At 45.0% G+C, this 18,388-nt stretch overlaps 4 non-coding genes across 4 annotated transcripts; 2 read left to right on the forward strand and 2 right to left on the reverse strand.

The window, feature by feature from the left end:
- Positions 1 to 1,440: 1,440 nt before the first annotated feature.
- Positions 1,441 to 1,522, reverse strand: trnas-uga (transfer RNA serine (anticodon UGA)). Its single transcript has one exon. It is a non-coding gene; the product is annotated as a tRNA-Ser (tRNA).
- A 1,343-nt stretch (positions 1,523 to 2,865) lies between these two features.
- trnas-gcu (transfer RNA serine (anticodon GCU)) lies at positions 2,866 to 2,947 on the reverse strand. The gene has a single exon. It is a non-coding gene; the product is annotated as a tRNA-Ser (tRNA).
- A 1,624-nt stretch (positions 2,948 to 4,571) lies between these two features.
- On the forward strand, positions 4,572 to 4,644 carry trnar-acg (transfer RNA arginine (anticodon ACG)). Its single transcript has one exon. It is a non-coding gene; the product is annotated as a tRNA-Arg (tRNA).
- Positions 4,645 to 14,320: 9,676 nt separating this feature from the next.
- On the forward strand, positions 14,321 to 14,393 carry trnar-ccu (transfer RNA arginine (anticodon CCU)). Its single transcript has one exon. It is a non-coding gene; the product is annotated as a tRNA-Arg (tRNA).
- Positions 14,394 to 18,388: the final 3,995 nt, after the last annotated feature.

An 18,388-nucleotide genomic window follows, 5' to 3' on the forward strand; every position in this document is an offset into this window, starting at 1 on the left:
GATTTCTAGTCCATTGCCTTAACCACTCAGCCACGACTACAGCAAGCCCCACTGCCGCTGCGTTCTTGCTACAATCTTACCTGGATCGCGAGGCGCCGGCGGAAGCCTATTTCAAAGTCGTTCTCCGTTTCAAAAAAACATTTCCAAAATACAAGCCTTGCAGACAGACACGCCTCAGAGGACTTAAGGGTGGCTTCATGTCGGAATGATAAAGTCTCCCCGTCCGGACATGAAAATGCCACTTTGTTACACACAAAAAAAGAATCAACAACAGAGAAATGCCCACAAGCATTTGAAAAGCCGCACCACGTCGCACTTGAAATAGCTCTTACATTAGTGGTAGACACAGGAATCGCCTTTTTATTTACGCTCTTACCAACGCAATGGAAAGCAAAACAAAGCAAAGCAGAGCAAAACAAAACGAACAAACGAAGACCCTCACGTCCTGCACTTGCATATAACCCCGTTACGTGCCCAAGCGGTATTGTACGTCATCCTAGCACTGCACCCCGGGTCGTACGGTACATGGGAACGAGCACACGCCACGAATCGTCTCGAATCACTGCCTACAGCTGTAAGGCGCCTTGAAGCGTGCACCCCCAACATTCTTCTTTGCGCATCTGTGAAAGGTAAACTCTTGAGCAAACTCTGAACCAGCTCTAAGGAAACTAATCCGATTAGACGTTACTTTGACTCATCTTCTTACGCTCAGTGCCGGATTGCTCAAACTCCAGCTAGGGTTAGGGTTAGCATTCCCACGCTACTTAGACACTTTGTTTACGCTCAGTGCTGGATTTTGGGAACTTCAGGACGAGTGGGAATTTTCTCCTATCTGTCCATTCTGTTTTGTTTTGGAGACTCTTGGCTGCCTATGTTGTTCAGTGCACCGTGAAGGAAACATTTTCCAAAACTGTGTCAGCTCAAAAGTTGTAAGAAAACCTCTCCAGGTGCTTTAACTCTCTTCATTTTTGTCATTTAATGTGACACTCGATGTATAACTGGAGCCTCACATATGCAAATGGTGAGGCTCCAGTTCGACACCCAGTTCCACACCACTTTACAGTATATGACAAAAGCATGGCAGACTGTGCCGGACCAGCTGGTAACTTCCGCTTATTTTGACCATATTAAACATTGGAAATCTTCCCACTTGCATTTGTGACACTTGATTTTGGCTCCACCTAAGACACTCTTAAATCTTCAAACACTTTTCTCTTCTCCCGCAACACACTTGTCTGTCGGCACTATGTGGCAGCGTTGCATGACAACCCATCTCACCACGGAAAGGAACCTAACAGCTTTGGTAAGAGAGTAGAATTACCTGAAGAACTGCTTTCCATGGAAGCAGGACCAAGCGATGTAGCATTTTTATAGTACCAGGAAAGGAGAAGCGGCACTTCGCCTTTGCCGCACAGGCACAAGGTGACGTGCGGCAGACGCCGTAGTCGGCAGGATTCGAACCTGAGCGGGGAGTCCCCAATGGATTTCAAATCCATCGCCTTAACTACTCGGCCACGACTACAGCGAGCTCGCCGCCGCCGCATTCCTCCTATAATCTAACACGGAGTGCGAGGTGGCTGCGGAAACCTTTTTAAAGTCGCTCTCTGTTAAAAAAAAAACCTTTCACAAGATACATGCCGGCAGACAGACACGCCTCAGAGGGTTTAAGGCTGGCTTCACGTTCAAATGATAAAGTCTCCCCGTCCGGATGTCAAAATGCAACTTTGGCAGACAGAAAAAACATCAACAAACCACAAATGTGGACAAGGATTTTACAAGCTGCACCACACTGCACTTTCAAAAGCATTTACATTCGTGTTAGACGCAGGAATTGTCTTTGTTTTGCGCGCTTACGAACGCCATAGAAAACGAAACAAAACAAAAGCCCTCAGCTCCTGTACTTGATTATAACGCCGTTACGTGTCGAAGCAGGAATTTACGTCATCTTACCACTGCAACATGGGGAATAGAGGGAAATGAACACACGCTACGAATCGTCTCAATCACTCCCTAGAGTCGTAAGGCACATTGAAGGGTGCACCCCCATCATTAATCGTTGGGCCTCTGTAAAAGGAAAGCTGTTGAGCAGTCTTTGAAACAGCTCGGATGAAACACTTGATTGCTTCCATGTGCATCTGGAGCCCACTTCTTATTTTCACTTCACGCCGCCCAAAGCATTTCTAAAACAGGAGATTCGCGTTTGGGAATGCGCCCTGCCCTACAAATAAAACAGGTCTACGGGTCTGAAACCTGCTCCACGGAAAACAGTTCTGTTGCGCTTTTGATCAAAGGGAGATTCTCTGTTCTTACTTTTTGATTACATAACACCCAAAGGGGCTTCTTTGGAGCTGGATTCCAACCAGCATCCTAAAGTTTCTTGGCGGTATCCTTTACAGTCCTCTGTTCGGTCGACAAGGAACAGTAGGGGGCAGCTTTCCTCACACATACAGTGCAATGTACTGTAGTGTTCCCCTTCATTGAATTCGCAGTTCTGCATCAGACCTCTAACTCGTTTCCTTAGCTTGGATTTAAGCCACGAAGCAGGCTTCTACTGTATAAACGTCTAGAGGAATCACAAACTATTTGAGAGGCCATCATCCCAGGGGGAACTGACAAAGTCTATCCCTAAACACCTAGCGCAGTCTCTCGAGAGACTGTCAAAAATCGCTTTCTCCGTTTGTGCTGCAAGTAAGTGAAAACGCGGTCTCAACCCAGAGCCACTTGGCAGCAGCGGCACGTAAATACTGTTACTACCACTGCTCGATACCAACGTTAGCCTACTATACCATGTTCAGCCACCGCTAGAAAATGTAAGGCTCTAGTACTGGAGCAAACAAAAGGAGAGCCAACATCAAACGTAGAGAGCGACGAGGATGGGATTCGAACCCATGCGTGTAGAGCACAATGGATTAGCAGTCCATCGCCTTAACCACTCGGCCACCTCGTCGAGGAAACTGGGCTGTCCAGACATGGGTTGGCGCGCTCCAGATGATCTTTTTCTTTTTTTTCCCTCGTACTCAAGGGTCCTTTTCCTGTTCCACATGCGATTTCAACATTTTCCTTGGGAGATGTCAAGCCAGCAAGCCACTGCTGTGGTTCAGTGGCCATTGTGGAGTTCAGTGGCCCTGTTGTACACAGAAAGCACATTGAGCTCCTTGGACATGAAAAGTTCCAGATAAAAGCCATTTGTCATCCTTTCTCTTGGTGTCGATGTTGCTATTGTATGTAAAGGTGGCAACTTGCTCAGCGAGCAGGCGGAGCACACACCGAATGCAGATGTGTCTGAGTGGTGTGTCCAAGTGGCTGCAAAAGGACAACACTACCGGGGCGCCGTTGCTTAGTTGGTTAAAGCGCTTGTCTCTTAAACAGGAGATCCTGAGTCTGAATCCCAGTGGTGCCTTCTTTGTTCTGTCTTCTCGAACAGAACTGGTCCTTACAGACAACCGCCTACGGCTAGACTTAATTAAATGCAAGTATTCATTTCCTGTCTTTAACGTGACTTGTTTTTCTTAAAATGGATGGAACTTGCAAAACATGAAATACAAACATTGCTAATCAGCGCTAGCGGCTGGCAAAAAAAAAGAAGTCAGCAATGTTTTTTTTCTTTAACCTTAACCCTGCTAATGGAGAAGAGTTAAACGACTGAGTCTATGCAGCTTAAACGGTGCTCATGTCGGGTTCTTAGCTGAAAGGGTGGTAAATCACGCTCACCCCAGTCCTTAATCTTTTAAAAGGATACAATATTGAACCTAGTCGCCACATCACATACATCCTGTTCAACGATAAAAAAGTGACATCTATCCTCGATCCAGAGTAAATCCCACGATGAGGGCATATTTTTTTCCACTTTACCATGAGTCGGGCTCAGCTGCACAGAGGCGAGAGCAGAGCAATGAGGTCACAGGGACAGGGGAGTCACACGCTGGCGGTTTGAACACGCGGAAGATCACTGAGGGATCCACAGTATATGGACCCTCCGTGCGCCATCAGTCCACACTCCGGACTCTGAATCCTGCCATCCGAGTTAAGATCTCGGCGGAACCTGAGGCACAGTTCCTTCTTAAAACGTAATCTGGTGAGCATTTCTAGAATCGTACTTGTATAGATGCAGCCTTTAATGTGTTGCTGGGTTAAAATTGATGACTTCTTGAACTTCAGTAGGCAACTGCCCTCTTGATTTCGGATTTAATTTCTTTATTACAGGGGCGCTTTTATGAAGACAGAGTCATGTTCAGGTACTTTGCTTGGTGGAGGAAGCATATTTCGGACTCTGTGATCTGCTCACCTGGAAAGGTCTGCTGTACTACTACAAGAGAGAAGTAGAGTCTGGAAGAATGGACAATTTTATGATGCTTTGGAAGATAATGTTTTTTTTTTCTTTGAAATCGAAATGAATCAGAATATCAGTGCAAAAGACAAACTCTTGGTTTGGTTTAAAGAGATATGGTTTTAAAACAGACAAAATGTAGAAAACAGGTGTTTCTCACTTTTGGAAAAGAATGGACCGGGGGTAATATTTTACTAGGTGCAGTGCTGATCTCACTGGGTTACAGTCCTGCAGTGTCACACCAGGGCCAGTGGCGCAATGGATAACGCGTCTGACTACGGATCAGGAGATTGCAGGTTTGACTCCTGCCTGGCTCGGGTCGTTTTTAAACGCATGGGGCTACTCCCTAAGTAGTCTGTGCTACTTACTGCATTGTAATCGTACCCAGTAAGAGATTTCCTTCATGTAAATGAACTGCACCTGACAGCTTTAGAAAAACACCTGGGCTCAGTACGGTGCTGAGAGCTCAGCGTTGCTGTTCTAATTAGCACGCACTGCATCGGCTATGAGCCCGAACCTTTCAATTATTCCGATCAGTAAGTCAACACGTAGTCCACATGAACGGTAGAAATATTCTCTTGTCTGTCTCTTGTTTGTATAGAACTGAATGTCCCTGACAATGTACTGTTAGTTTTAATTGAAGAACGGCATTTGTGTTCAAATATACCGGACAAGTTTATGTAACTGCTCATGCGACACTCAGTTGTAATTAGTCAAGAAATAAAGTCGAACAATAGCTGCGGGTTTGATTCTGAACGTATGAGATTGCAGCGCCTTTTACTTCCATTGACAAATGATAGAGATTCGAAGAGAGATCCTTCAGACCAGCAAGCAAACCCACGGCTATTTCGGTTTTCTATCTAGGCAACGTTGGTGTCTGCAATAGCATACATGAAAGCGTGATGCAATTTCTGTGGCTACATTTGTTGCACATCATGCACAGTAAGAGTGTTTCTAACACCAAATAAAAAGTCAACAATTAGCGATCACGCCTTCTCCTCAGTTAACCCACTGAAACCCTTGCTGTTAACAGTTCTTTACTGCGTGCTTTACCAGCACCTACATATCGTGTCGGTTCTTTCAGCTTTATTCATTAGGTTTTCAAAGGCATAAGTAGAGCACCAGAGGTGCGAACGCAAAATGTGTAGTTATCTGAAGAATTGATTTCCATGGCAGCGGGTCCAAGCGATTTCGCGTTGTTATAGTACCAGGAAAGGAAAAGCGGCACTTCGCCTCTGCCGCGCAGGCACAAGGCGACGTGCGGCAGACGCCGGAGTCGGCAGGTTTCGCACCTGCGCGGGGAAGCCCCAACGCATTTCGAGCCCATCGCCTTAACCACTCGAGCACGACAAATGCGAGCTCGCCGCCGCCGCATTCCTCCTATAATCAAACACGGACTGCGATTTGGCTGCGGAAACCTTTTTAAAGTTGCTCTCCGTTAAAAAAAATACCTTTCACAAGATTCGTGCCGGCAGACAGACACGCCTCAGAGGGTTTAAGGCTGGCTTCACGTTCAAATGATAAAGTCCCCCAGTCCGGATGTCAAAATGCAACTTTGGCAGACAGAAAAAACATCAACAAACCAAAAATGTGGACAAGGATTTTACAAGCTGCACCACACTGCACTTTCAAAAGCATTTACATTCGTGTTAGACGCAGGAATTGCCTTTGATTTGCGCGCTTACGAACGCCATGGAAAACGAAACAAAACTAAAGCCCTCAGCTCCTGCACTTGATTATAATGCCGTTACGTGTCGAAGCAGGAATTTACGTCATCCTACCACTGCAACACGGGGAATAGAGGGAAATGAGCACAAGCTACGAATTGTCTCTAATCAGTCCCTACAGTTGTAAGACGCCTGGAAGCGTGCACCCCCATCATTAATCTTTGCGCATCTGTGCAAGGTAAACTCTGGAGCAGTCTCTGAAACGGCTCAAAGGAAACACGTGATTGATTCCATGTGCATCTGGGGTTCATTTCTTATTTACATTTAATTCAAGGGAAAGGCTTGGGTCAGTTTCAGACCTTCAGCCCAATCTGCGCCGCCAGAACGACAACGGCTCCTCTGGTCTTTGGGGTGCGGTTGTGACCCCGTAACCTAAAGTGTTGGTGGCAGACAAATGGAGACTAACAGGTGATGTCCTAGGACATGACTACATTGTGACACTCGGTGGGGATGGTGACCATTGCTTGGAAAAGAGTGCGAGGCCCCTTTAGAAAAACATTTTGTTAACAGGCATTCTGCCTCAGCCTAAACACCTATAGCTTGCAAAGCGCATGCTATTAGACAGGCACCTCTGCAAGACCTTAAGAGTCTCTTAAACTAGTGATAGTAAGGTGTTCCCAATGGGCGATGTTTGGCTTTCAAATCATCTCTCTGTGGAAGCGCCGAGATGCAGCTGTTTAAGGCTTAGAAGCAGCTGACTGTTTCACTACCTAGCTGATTACTGTCAGTCAGGGAGCTCAGAGGTGAAAAGCCTGTCTGAGAGACAATTCGCCGTCGATGAGTTCAATATGTTCCGTACCAGCTCGGCGCAACTGAGATCATCTTGGTAGCCGTGTAGCTCAGATGAGTGAGAGCGTGTGTGTGTGTACCACCGTGATTGGATGCCGGTCCTTCTCAGGTCACAGTAAACCTTCTGCTGCCTAACTTCCCTAATTTTGGGGATCCCTTTGAAAAAGCAAAGGAAAAAAAACTGGCTCTTCATCAGCATGATCGACCTCACCCAGTGTGGCGCAGTGGCCTAATGGCTAAGACACTGGCCTTCTAAGCCAGGGATTGTGGGTTTGAGTACCATCTGGGGTGCTCCTGTCCCATTTTGAGCATACAAATGTCCTTTTGATTTGCAAAGCTACAACCCCACCTTACTCAGTGAGCGTCTCTTCTTTTCTCTCACATACAGTTGGGAGAAAAACTTTTGTAAACAGCCCTTCGGAATGATGTGGATTTCTGCATGAATGGCTCCTAACATGTGATCTTATCTTTATCTAAGTCATAATAATTAATAAAGAGAGTCTGATTTAACAAACAACACACGCCCAACATTTGACATTGCTGTTTCTTTATTGACCAAATGGTTTAAACAATCAAGGTCATTGATGGAAAAAGTACGTGAACCCTTATATTAAGGAGCTAGTGGAACCTCCTTTATGACAAAAACCTCAATCCCCACTTTCTGTAGCGGCTGGTCAGACCTGAGCAGCGGTTAGGAGGTATTTTGGCCTATTCCTCTATGCAAAACTGTTTCAGTTCATGTATATTTTTGGGATGTCTTGCGCTGAACGGCCTGCTTCAGATCACGCCACAGCACTTCAATGGGATTGGGGTCAGGACTCTTACTTGGCCATCCCAAAATACGGAATTTCTTCTGTTTCAGCCACTCTGTTGTTGATGTACTCCTTTGTTTTTGTCATGCTGCATGACCCAGCCTCTTTCGAGTTTTAGATCACAGGCAGACACCCTGACATTCTGCTGTAGAATTTCCTGATACATCTTGGAATTCATCGGTCCCTCGATGATTGCAAGCCGTACAGCCTCCGCCATGTTTCCCAGGTGGGATGAGGTTTTGGAGTTGGTATGCAGTGTTTTGTTATCTCCAAACATAATGCTGTGCACATTTACCAACAAGTTCAACTTTTGTCATGTCTGTCCACAGAACATTGTTCCAGGAGTTGCTGTGGAACATCCATGTGGTCTTTAGCAAACTTGAGAGGGGCAGTGGTGGTTTTTTTTGGGGGGAGAGCAGTGGTTTCCTCCGTGGTGACCTCGCATGATCACCGCTCCTGTTCAGATTTCTTCTTATGGTGGACTCATGGACACAGACGTAAGACAAAGTCAACCACCTGTTCGCTAGATCCCATCCCCACTCAGCTAGTCAAAGATTCCCTCGAAGGACTGGCAGGACCTATAATTAGTATGATGAATGCATCGCTTGCGTCAGGCGTTGTACCTGATCAATTTAAGGTAGCGGTTGTTAGACCGCTCCTTAAGAAGTCAAATTTGGATCCACAAGTTCTTAACAACTACAGGCCTGTCTCAAAGGTCCCATTTCAATCTAAAAGTTTTGAGAGAATAGTTGTTGCCCAATGTCAATCGTATCTGGATTCAAATAATATACTTGAGAAATTTCAGTCTGCTTTCTGAAACTGCATTAACGAGAGTCGTAAATGATATTCTCTTAGCTACTGATGTGGGGAATGCAACAGTGCTTGTGCTTCTAGATCTTAGAGCTGCCTTTGACACGGTTGACCTCTCTGTTTTGTTACACAGGCTTGAGTTTGAGGTTGGCTTATCTGGAACCGTCCTTCAGTGGTTTACTTCACATTTTACTCATCGTTTTCATTATGTTCAAATATCTAATAATTGTACTGCTTCATCAACGTCACCAGTTCAATTTGGGGTACCAGACGGATCAGTGCCGGGGCCAATATTGCTCTCTCTCTCTACATGCTGCTGCTAGGTAGGATAATACGAAAAAATAATATGAACTTTCATTCATATGCTGATGACACTCAAATAAACATTTTGTTCACACCAAACGACAACTTTTCTATTATCACTTTAGTTAAATGCATTAATGAAGGAAAGACTTGGATGTGTGAAAACTTTTTGTTACTCAACTCTGAGAAAACTGAGGATCTGTTGATCGGAGGCAACAATACTGATAGGACTACTATAACTTCAGCACTTAACTCAGAGGATTTAAACATTTGCCTCAAAGAGACAGCACGTAACCTAAGTGGCATATTAGACACAAGGCTCTTAACAACTTGCATTGTTAAGTGCCTTGAGACAACCTTGTTGTGAAAGGTGCTATATAGAAATACATTGATTTGAACTGAATTGACAATGTAAAATGTTGTGTGTGTTGTTTGTTAAACAAGACTGTCTTTATTTATTATTATGCGTCAGATGAAGATCAGATCACATTTTAAGAGCCAATCATGTAGAAATCCAGATCATTCGCGTTTTAAAAGTTGCGGGAAAAGCAAAACAGGTGCTTTTCCTTTGTTGCGCAGACACACGACGACACCGTAGGCGGCAGGACTCGAAGCTTCGCAGGGAGACCCCGATGGCTTTCTAGTCCATCGCCCTAACCACTCGGCCGCCGCCGCCGCCACTGCCTTTTTGATGCAGTCTAACATAGAGTGCCGGGCAGCGGCGGAAACCTTTTTCAAAGTCGCTTTCCGTTTAACAACAACAAAAAAAACTTTCACAAAATGCATGCTAGCAGACAAATGCGCCTCAGAGGACTTAAGGCTGGCTTCAAGTTGGAATGATAAAGTCTCCCCGTCCGGTCAGGAAAAGGGAACTTTGTTAGACAGAAAGAAGGAAGTAACAATAACGTAGAATTGTGTGCAAGGATTTTAGAAGCTGCGCAGCCCTGCAGTTTCAATAGCCCTTTTATTCGTGTTAGATGCTGGAATTGCCTTTTTTTGACGCTCTTACGAATGCGATGTCAACGAAAACAGAACAAAGCACAAAAAACCCTCAAGTCCTGCAGTTGGATAGAATGCCGTTACGCGTCCAAGCCGTATTTGACTTCATCCTACCATTGCAACACGGGGCGTATATGGAAACGAACACACGCTACGAATTGTCTCTAATCAGTCCCTACAGTTGTAAGGCGCCTGGAAGCGTGCACCCCCATCATTAATCTTTGCGCATCTGTGCAAGGTAAACTCTGGAGCAGTCTTTGAAACGGCTCAAAGGAAACACGTGATTGATTCCATGTGCATCTGGGGTTCATTTATTTATTTACATTTAATTCAAGGGAAAGGCTTGGGTCAGTTTCAGACGGCCTCCAACAGCGAGATTCAAGCGCCCCACCTTCAGCCCAATCTGCGCCGCCAGAACGACAACGGCTCCTCTGCTCTCCGGGGTGCGGTTGTGACCCCGTAACCTAAAGTGTTGGTGGCAGACAAATGGAGACTAACAGGTGACATCCTAGGACATGACTACGTTGTGACACTCGGTGGGGATGGTGACCATTGCTTGGAAAAGAGTGCGAGGCCCCTTTAGAAAAACATTTTGTTAACAGGCATTCTGCCTCAGCCTAAACACCTATAGCTTGCAAAGCGCATGCTATTAGACAGGCACCTCTGCAAGACCTTAAGAGTCTCTTAAACTAGTGATAGTAAGGTGTTCCCAATGGGCGATGTTCGGCTTTCAAATCATCTCTCCGTGGAAGCGCCGAGATGCAACTGTTTAAGGTTTAGAAGCAGCTGACTGTTTCACTACCTAGCTGATCACTGTTAGTCAGGGAGCTCAGAGGTGAAAAGCCTGTCTGAGAGACAATTCGCCGTCGATCAGTTCAATATGTTCCGTACCAGCTCGGCGCACCTGAGATCATCTTGGTAGCCGTGTAGCTCAGATGAGTGAGAGCGTGTGTGTGTGTACCACCGTGATTGGATGCCGGTCCTTCTCAGGTCACAGTAAACCTTCTGCTGCCTAACTTTCCTAATTTTGGGGATCCCTTTGAAAAAGCAAAGGAAAAAAAAAAACTGGCTCTTCATCAGCGTGATCGACCCCACTCAGTGTGCCCCAGTGGCCTAATGGATAAGGCACTGGCTTCCTAAGCCAAGGATTGTGGGTTTGAGTCCCATCTGGGGTGCTCCTGTCCCTTTTTGAGTGTACAAATGTCCTTGTGATTTGTGAAGCTGCAACCCCACCTTACTCAGTGAGCGTCTCTGCTTTTCTCTCAGTTGGGAGAAAAACTTTTGTAAACAGCCCTTCGGAATGATGTGGATTTCTGCATGAATGGCTCCTAACATGTGATCTTATCTTTATCTAAGTCATAATAATTAATAAAGAGAGTCTGATTTCACAAACAACACACGCCCAACATTTGACATTGCTGTTTCTTTATTGACCAAATGGTTTAAACAATCAAGGTCATTGATGGAAAAAGTACGTGAACCCTTATATTAAGGAGCTAGTGGAACCTCCTTTATTGACAAAAACCTCAACATCCAACAAACCTCAGCATCTGCCATGCTTCCCAGGTGGGATGAGGTTTTGGAGTTGGTATGCAGAGTTTTGTTATCTCCAAACATAATGCTGTGCACATTTACCAACAAGTTCAACTTTTGTCACGTCTGTCCACAGAACATTGTTCCAGGAGTTGCTGTGGAACATCCATGTGGTCTTTAGCAAACTTGAGAGGGGCAGTGGTGTTTTTTTTGGGGGGGAGAGCAGTAGTTTCCTCCGTGGTGACCTCGCATGATCACCACTCCTGTTCAGATTTCTTCTTATGGTGGACTCATGAGCACAGACGTAAGACAAAGTCAACCACCTGTTCGCTAGATCCCATCCCCACTCAGCTAGTCAAAGATTCCCCTGAAGGACTGGCAGGACCTATAATTAGTATGATGAATGCATCGCTTGCGTCAGGCGTTGTACCTGATCAATTTAAGGTAGCGGTTGTTAGACCGCTCCTTAAGAAGTCAAATTTGGATCCACAAGTTCTTAACAACTACAGGCCTGTCTCAAAGGTCCCATTTCAATCTAAAAGTTTTGAGAGAATAGTTGTTGCCCAATGTCAATCGTATCTGGATTCAAATAATATACTTGAGAAATTTCAGTCTGCTTTCTGAAACTGCATTAACGAGAGTCGTAAATGATATTCTCTTAGCTACTGATGTGGGGAATGCAACAGTGCTTGTGCTTCTAGATCTTAGAGCTGCCTTTGACACGGTTGACCTCTCTGTTTTGTTACACAGGCTTGAGTTTGAGGTTGGCTTATCTGGAACCGTCCTTCAGTGGTTTACTTCACATTTTACTCATCGTTTTCATTATGTTCAAATATCTAATAATTGTACTGCTTCATCAACGTCACCAGTTCAATTTGGGGTACCAGACGGATCAGTGCCGGGGCCAATATTGCTCTCTCTCTCTACATTCTGCTGCTAGGTAGGATAATACGAAAAAATAATATGAACTTTCATTCATATGCTGATGACACTCAAATAAACATTTTGTTCACACCAAACGACAACTTTTCTATTATCACTTTAGTTAAATGCATTAATGAAGGAAAGACTTGGATGTGTGAAAACTTTTTGTTACTCAACTCTGAGAAAACTGAGGATCTGTTGATCGGAGGCAACAATACTGATAGGACTACTATAACTTCAGCACTTAACTCAGAGGATTTAAACATTTGCCTCAAAGAGACAGCACGTAACCTAAGTGGCATATTAGACACAAGGCTCTTAACAACTTGCATTGTTAAGTGCCTTGAGACAACCTTGTTGTGAAAGGTGCTATATAGAAATACATTGATTTGAACTGAATTGACAATGTAAAATGTTGTGTGTGTTGTTTGTTAAACAAGACTGTCTTTATTTATTATTATGCGTCAGATGAAGATCAGATCACATTTTAAGAGCCAATCATGTAGAAATCCAGATCATTCGCGTTTTAAAAGTTGCGGGAAAAGTGAAACAGGTGCTTTTCCTTTGTTGCGCAGACACACGACGACACCGTAGGCGGCAGGACTCGAAGCTTCGCAGGGAGACCCCGATGGCTTTCTAGTCCATCGCCCTAACCACTCGGCCACCGCCGCCGCCACTGCCTTTTTGATGCAGTCTAACATAGAGTGCCGGGCAGCGGCGGAAACCTTTTTCAAAGTCGCTTTCCGTTTAACAACAACAAAAAAAACTTTCACAAAATGCATGCTAGCAGACAAATGCGCCTCAGAGGACTTAAGGCTGGCTTCAAGTTGGAATGATAAAGTCTCCCCGTCCGGTCAGGAAAAGGGAACTTTGTTAGACAGAAAGAAGGAAGTAACAATAACGGAGAATTGTGTGCAAGGATTTTAGAAGCTGCGCAGCCCTGCAGTTTCAATAGCCCTTTTATTCGTGTTAGATGCTGGAATTGCCTTTTTTTGACGCTCTTACGAATGCGATGTCAACGAAAACAGAACAAAGCACAAAAAACCCTCAAGTCCTGCAGTTGGATAGAATGCCGTTACGCGTCCAAGCCGTATTTGACTTCATCCTACCATTGCAACACGGGGCGTATATGGAAACGAACACACGCTACGAATTGTCTCTAATCAGTCCCTACAGTTGTAAGGCGCCTGGAAGCGTGCACCCCCATCATTAATCTTTGCGCATCTGTGCAAGGTAAACTCTGGAGCAGTCTTTGAAACGGCTCAAAGGAAACACGTGATTGATTCCATGTGCATCTGGGGTTCATTTATTTATTTACATTTAATTCAAGGGAAAGGCTTGGGTCAGTTTCAGACGGCCTCCAACAGCGAGATTCAAGCGCCCCACCTTCAGCCCAATCTGCGCCGCCAGAACGCCAACGGCTCCTCTGGTCTTTGGGGTGCGGTTGTGACCCCTTAACCTAAAGTGTTGGTGGCAGACAAATGGAGACTAACAGGTGATGTCCTAGGACATGACTACATTGTGACACTCGGTGGGGATGGTGACCATTGCTTGGAAAAGAGTGCGAGGCCCCTTTAGAAAAACATTTTGTTAACAGGCATTCTGCCTCAGCCTAAACACCTATAGCTTGCAAAGCGCATGCTATTAGACAGGCACCTCTGCAAGACCTTAAAAGTCTCTTAAACTAGTGATAGTAAGGTGTTCCCAATGGGCGATGTTTGGCTTTCAAATCATCTCTCTGTGGAAGCGCCGAGATGCAGCTGTTTAAGGCTTAGAAGCAGCTGACTGTTTCACTACCTAGCTGATTACTGTCAGTCAGGGAGCTCAGAGGTGAAAAGCCTGTCTGAGAGACAATTCGCCGTCGATCAGTTCAATATGTTCCGTACCAGCTCGGCGCACCTGAGATCATCTTGGTAGCCGTGTAGCTCAGATGAGTGAGAGCGTGTGTGTGTGTACCACCGTGATTGGATGCCGGTCCTTCTCAGGTCACAGTAAACCTTCTGCTGCCTAACTTTCCTAATTTTGGGGATCCCTTTGAAAAAGCAAAGGAAAAAAAAAACTGGCTCTTCATCAGCGTGATCGACCCAACCCAGTGTGCCCCAGTGGCCTAATGGATAAGGCACTGGCCTCCTAAGCCAGGGATTGTGGGTTCGAGTCCCATCTGGGGTGCTACTGTCCCTTTTTGAGCGTACAAATGTCCTTTTGATTTGCAAAGCTGCAACCCCACCTTACTCAGTGAGCGTCTCTGCTTTTCTCTCACATACAGTTGGGAGATGTCTTGCACTGAACGGCCTGCTTCAGATCACGCCACAGCACTTCAATGGGATTGGGGTCAGGACTCTTACTCGGCCATCCCAAAATACGGAATTTCTATTGTTTCAGCCACTCTGTTGTTGATGTACTCCTTTGTTTTTGTCATGCTGCATGACCCAGCGTCTTTCGAGTTTTAGATCACAGGCAGACACCCTGACATTCTGCTGTAGAATTTCCTGATACATCTTGGAATTCATCGGTCCCTCGATGATTGCAAGCCGTACAGCCTCCGCTATGCTTCCCAGGTGGGATGAGGTTTTGGAGTTGGTATGCAGTGTTTTGTTATCTCCAAACATAACGTTGTGCACATTTACCAACATGTTCAACTTTTGTCACTGTCCACAGAACATTGTTCCAGGAGTTGCTGTGGAACATCCATGTGGTCTTTAGCAAACTTGAGAGGGGCAGTGGTGGTTTTTTTGGGGGGGAGAGCAGTGGTTTCCTCCATGGTGACCTCGCATGATCACCACTCCTGTTCAGATTTCTTCTTATGGTGGACTCATAAACACAGACGTAAGACAAAGTCAACCACCTGTTCGCTAGATCCCATCCCCACTCAGCTAGTCAAAGATTCCCTCGAAGGACTGGCAGGACCTATAATTAGTATGATGAATGCATCGCTTGCGTCAGGCGTTGTACCTGATCAATTTAAGGTAGCGGTTGTTAGACCGCTCTTAAGAAGTCAAATTTGGATCAACAAGTTCTTAACAACTACAGGCCTGTCTCAAAGGTCCCATTTCAATCTAAAAGTCTTGGGAGAATAGTTGTTGCCCAACGTCAATCATATCTGGATTCAAATAATATACTTGAGAAATTTTAGTCTGGTTTCTGAAACTGCATTAACAAGAGTCGTAAATGATATTCTCTTAGCTACTGATGCAGGGAATGCAACAGTGCTTGTGCTTTGCTTCTAGATCTTAGAGCTGCCTTTGACACGGTTGACCTCTCTGTTTTGTTACACAGGCTTGAGTTTGAGGTTGGCTTATCTGGAACCGTCCTTCAGTGGTTTACTTCACATTTTACTCATCGTTTTCATTATGTTCAAATATCTAATAATTGTACTGCTTCATCAATGTCACCAGTTCAATTTGGGGTACCAGAAGATCAGTGCTGGGACCAATATTGCTCTCTCTCTCTACATGCTGCTGCTAGGTAGGATAATATGAAAAAATAATATGAACTTTCATTCATATGCTGATGACACTCAAATAAACATTTTGTTTACACCAAACGACAACTCTTCTATTATCAGTTTAGTTAAATGCATTAAGGAAGGAAATACTTGGATGTGTGAAAACTTTTTGTTACTCAACTCTGAGAAAAATGAGGATCTGTTGATCGGAGGCAACAATACTGATAGGACTACTATAACTTCAGCACTTAACTCAGAGGATTTAAACATTTGCCTCAAAGAGACAGCACGTTACCTAGGCGGCATATTAGACACAAGGCTCTTAACAACTTGCATTGTTAAGTGCCTTGGGACAACCTTGTTGTGAAAGGTGCTATATAGAAATACATTGATTTGAATTGAATTGACAATGTAAAATGTTGTGTGTGTTGTTTGTTAAACAAGACTGTCTTTATTTATCAAAAAATAAAAGGAATTTGCTAGGAATGCAAACGTTAGGTTGCGCTTCTTCATGCTGCATCGTCGGCATGAGTGGAGCTTTTTAAACGTCTGTACTTACTGTGCCCCATAAGAAATCGTTTGTCCCCATTCAAAAGAGATTGTGCGATGTCCTGCAGTGTTCGCAAAGCAAACCTTTGACAGTTTGAAAAGAGGAATTTATTCTGCTTCCTGTGCGTGCAGTAGTTACAAAGTTGAACGTCTTTACACGATCTGCTGCAGTTTTCAGTGGGCGGGCTTTGTCAGAGGGCTTGGAAAAACGCACTGTGTTTCGGCTCGGGAAACATCATGAGAAGTGTCCTGCATGTTTTCTGTGTATAGCTGTCTTTTAACGCATACAGAATTCATTCGAAATCATTGATTTCTCCAATTAACAAGGTTCCCTTAAAGGATGAGTCAAAGTAACGTCTAATCGGATTAGTTTCCTTAGAGCTGGTTCAGAGTTTGCTCAAGAGTTTACCTTTCACAGATGCGCAAAGAAAAATGTTGGGGGTGCACGCTTCAAGGTGCCTTACAGCTGTAGGGAGTGATTCGAGACGATTTGTGGCGTGTGCTCGTTCCCATATACCGTACGCCCCGGGGTGCAGTGCTAAGATGAAGTACAATACCGCTTGGGCACGTAACGGCGTTACACGCAAGTGCGGGACGTGAGGCTTTTCGTTTGTTCATTTTGTTTTGCTCTGCTTTGCTTTGTTTCGTGGTCAAGAGGCGTAAGGTAAGTCGTAATCCAGGGAGAACACTGGTGGCAAACAGTCCGAGGTGAGAGGCGAGGTCCAAAGTCGAAAAGGCAGAAGGGGAGTCCAATATCCAGAATAAACGAGGTAATGGAAAAAACGCCAGGTAGAGCTCTCAAGGAGTAGACTCAATACCAGCGGGAAGCAAGTAAAGATGGTAAAAATAGCACTGCGTACCCCACGGTGGAGTGTGTGCAGGTGGGTTAACTCGTGCGGCGGCGTTTGTTAATAATCACCCTCTGCTGGTGCTGTTTGGATTGCTTAAGAGTTGGTCTTAACTGCCTGGCGGTCATGACAAGCTCCTCTTTAAGCTGTGGTTTAGTTTTGCATTCATGTGTTTCTAGAGCAGTTATTTATGGGGGTGGGTGGGTCCTTCACAGAGGCTCAGGACAAATCCCCTGCATGAAAGTCTACTGTGTGCGTTCAAACAGTCACAGGTCAAGAGCCAGGCAGGAGGACAATGGACAGATGAGCCAACGAACTAAAAATAAAAGAACAGATATGAAAAAGCCACCATCTTTTTCTTTTTGACATTTTCCGACTTTCATGCAAGCCAGGACAAAGTTGCTCGTAGCTACTTGTGGATTCAAATACTCTATCGAGTGCTTTGATGAGTTTTTGCAATTTGATTGTCGTCCTGTCAGCCTGTTTCTGTTTTTTTTTTTTCAATCTAGGGATGGAAAGTATGAGGGAAATGATGGAGCAATCAATAACCGCTCCGGAAAAATGGCAGAAAGAAATGGTCCGTCACTAAGGACATTTGTGAAGCAGAGGAGTGACATCACCACAAAGGCGACTTATTCTGCTGATCGTTTTGGTGAATAATGATTGAGGCGTGTTAAGAGAAAGGTAGCTGCGTCAGCATGCTTAGGCTGCAAAGGATAAAGCAAAGGTTTACTCCATGCTGAAAAGAGAAGAAAAGAAGCACAACGTTTCGACTGTGGAGCCTTCTGCGCCATCTTCTTTAGCGATGGTGATGATGTTTACATTGGAAAAACTGAGACACGCATACTGGAGGGGCTTGAACCACCAACTTTTCAGCACCACAGAGTCTGACAGTCTTTTGTGCACCCTACATTTGCAGGTTTATGGTCAAAGAAAACAATCACTTGCGCTTCTTGCAGCCGGCAATCTTTTTCCACTGACAACCAAGAAATGGATTTCATCTTTCACAAGCTGTATGGATTTCTTCAAAAACAAGTTATTCCAGAAAGGAAATGAATTCTTGCATTAAACTGAACCAAGCTGTACATGTTTGTCTGAAATGATACATTCGGCACAACAAGACACGGAGAGAGGCACCGCTGGTATTCAGACCCAGGATCGCCTGCTTACTAGGCGGGCACTTTAAGCCACTAGGGAACAGCGCCAGCGGAGCACCGCGCTTTTACAGACACTTGGACACATCTGCGTTCGGTGTGCACTTAACCTGCTCTCTGAGCCCGTTGCCTCCGTCCCATTTAATAGCAGAACTGACGCCAAGAGAA

Source organism: Lepisosteus oculatus, unplaced genomic scaffold, assembly GCF_040954835.1.
Source record: "Lepisosteus oculatus isolate fLepOcu1 unplaced genomic scaffold, fLepOcu1.hap2 HAP2_SCAFFOLD_62, whole genome shotgun sequence".
Taxonomy (NCBI): Eukaryota; Metazoa; Chordata; class Actinopteri; order Semionotiformes; family Lepisosteidae; genus Lepisosteus; species Lepisosteus oculatus.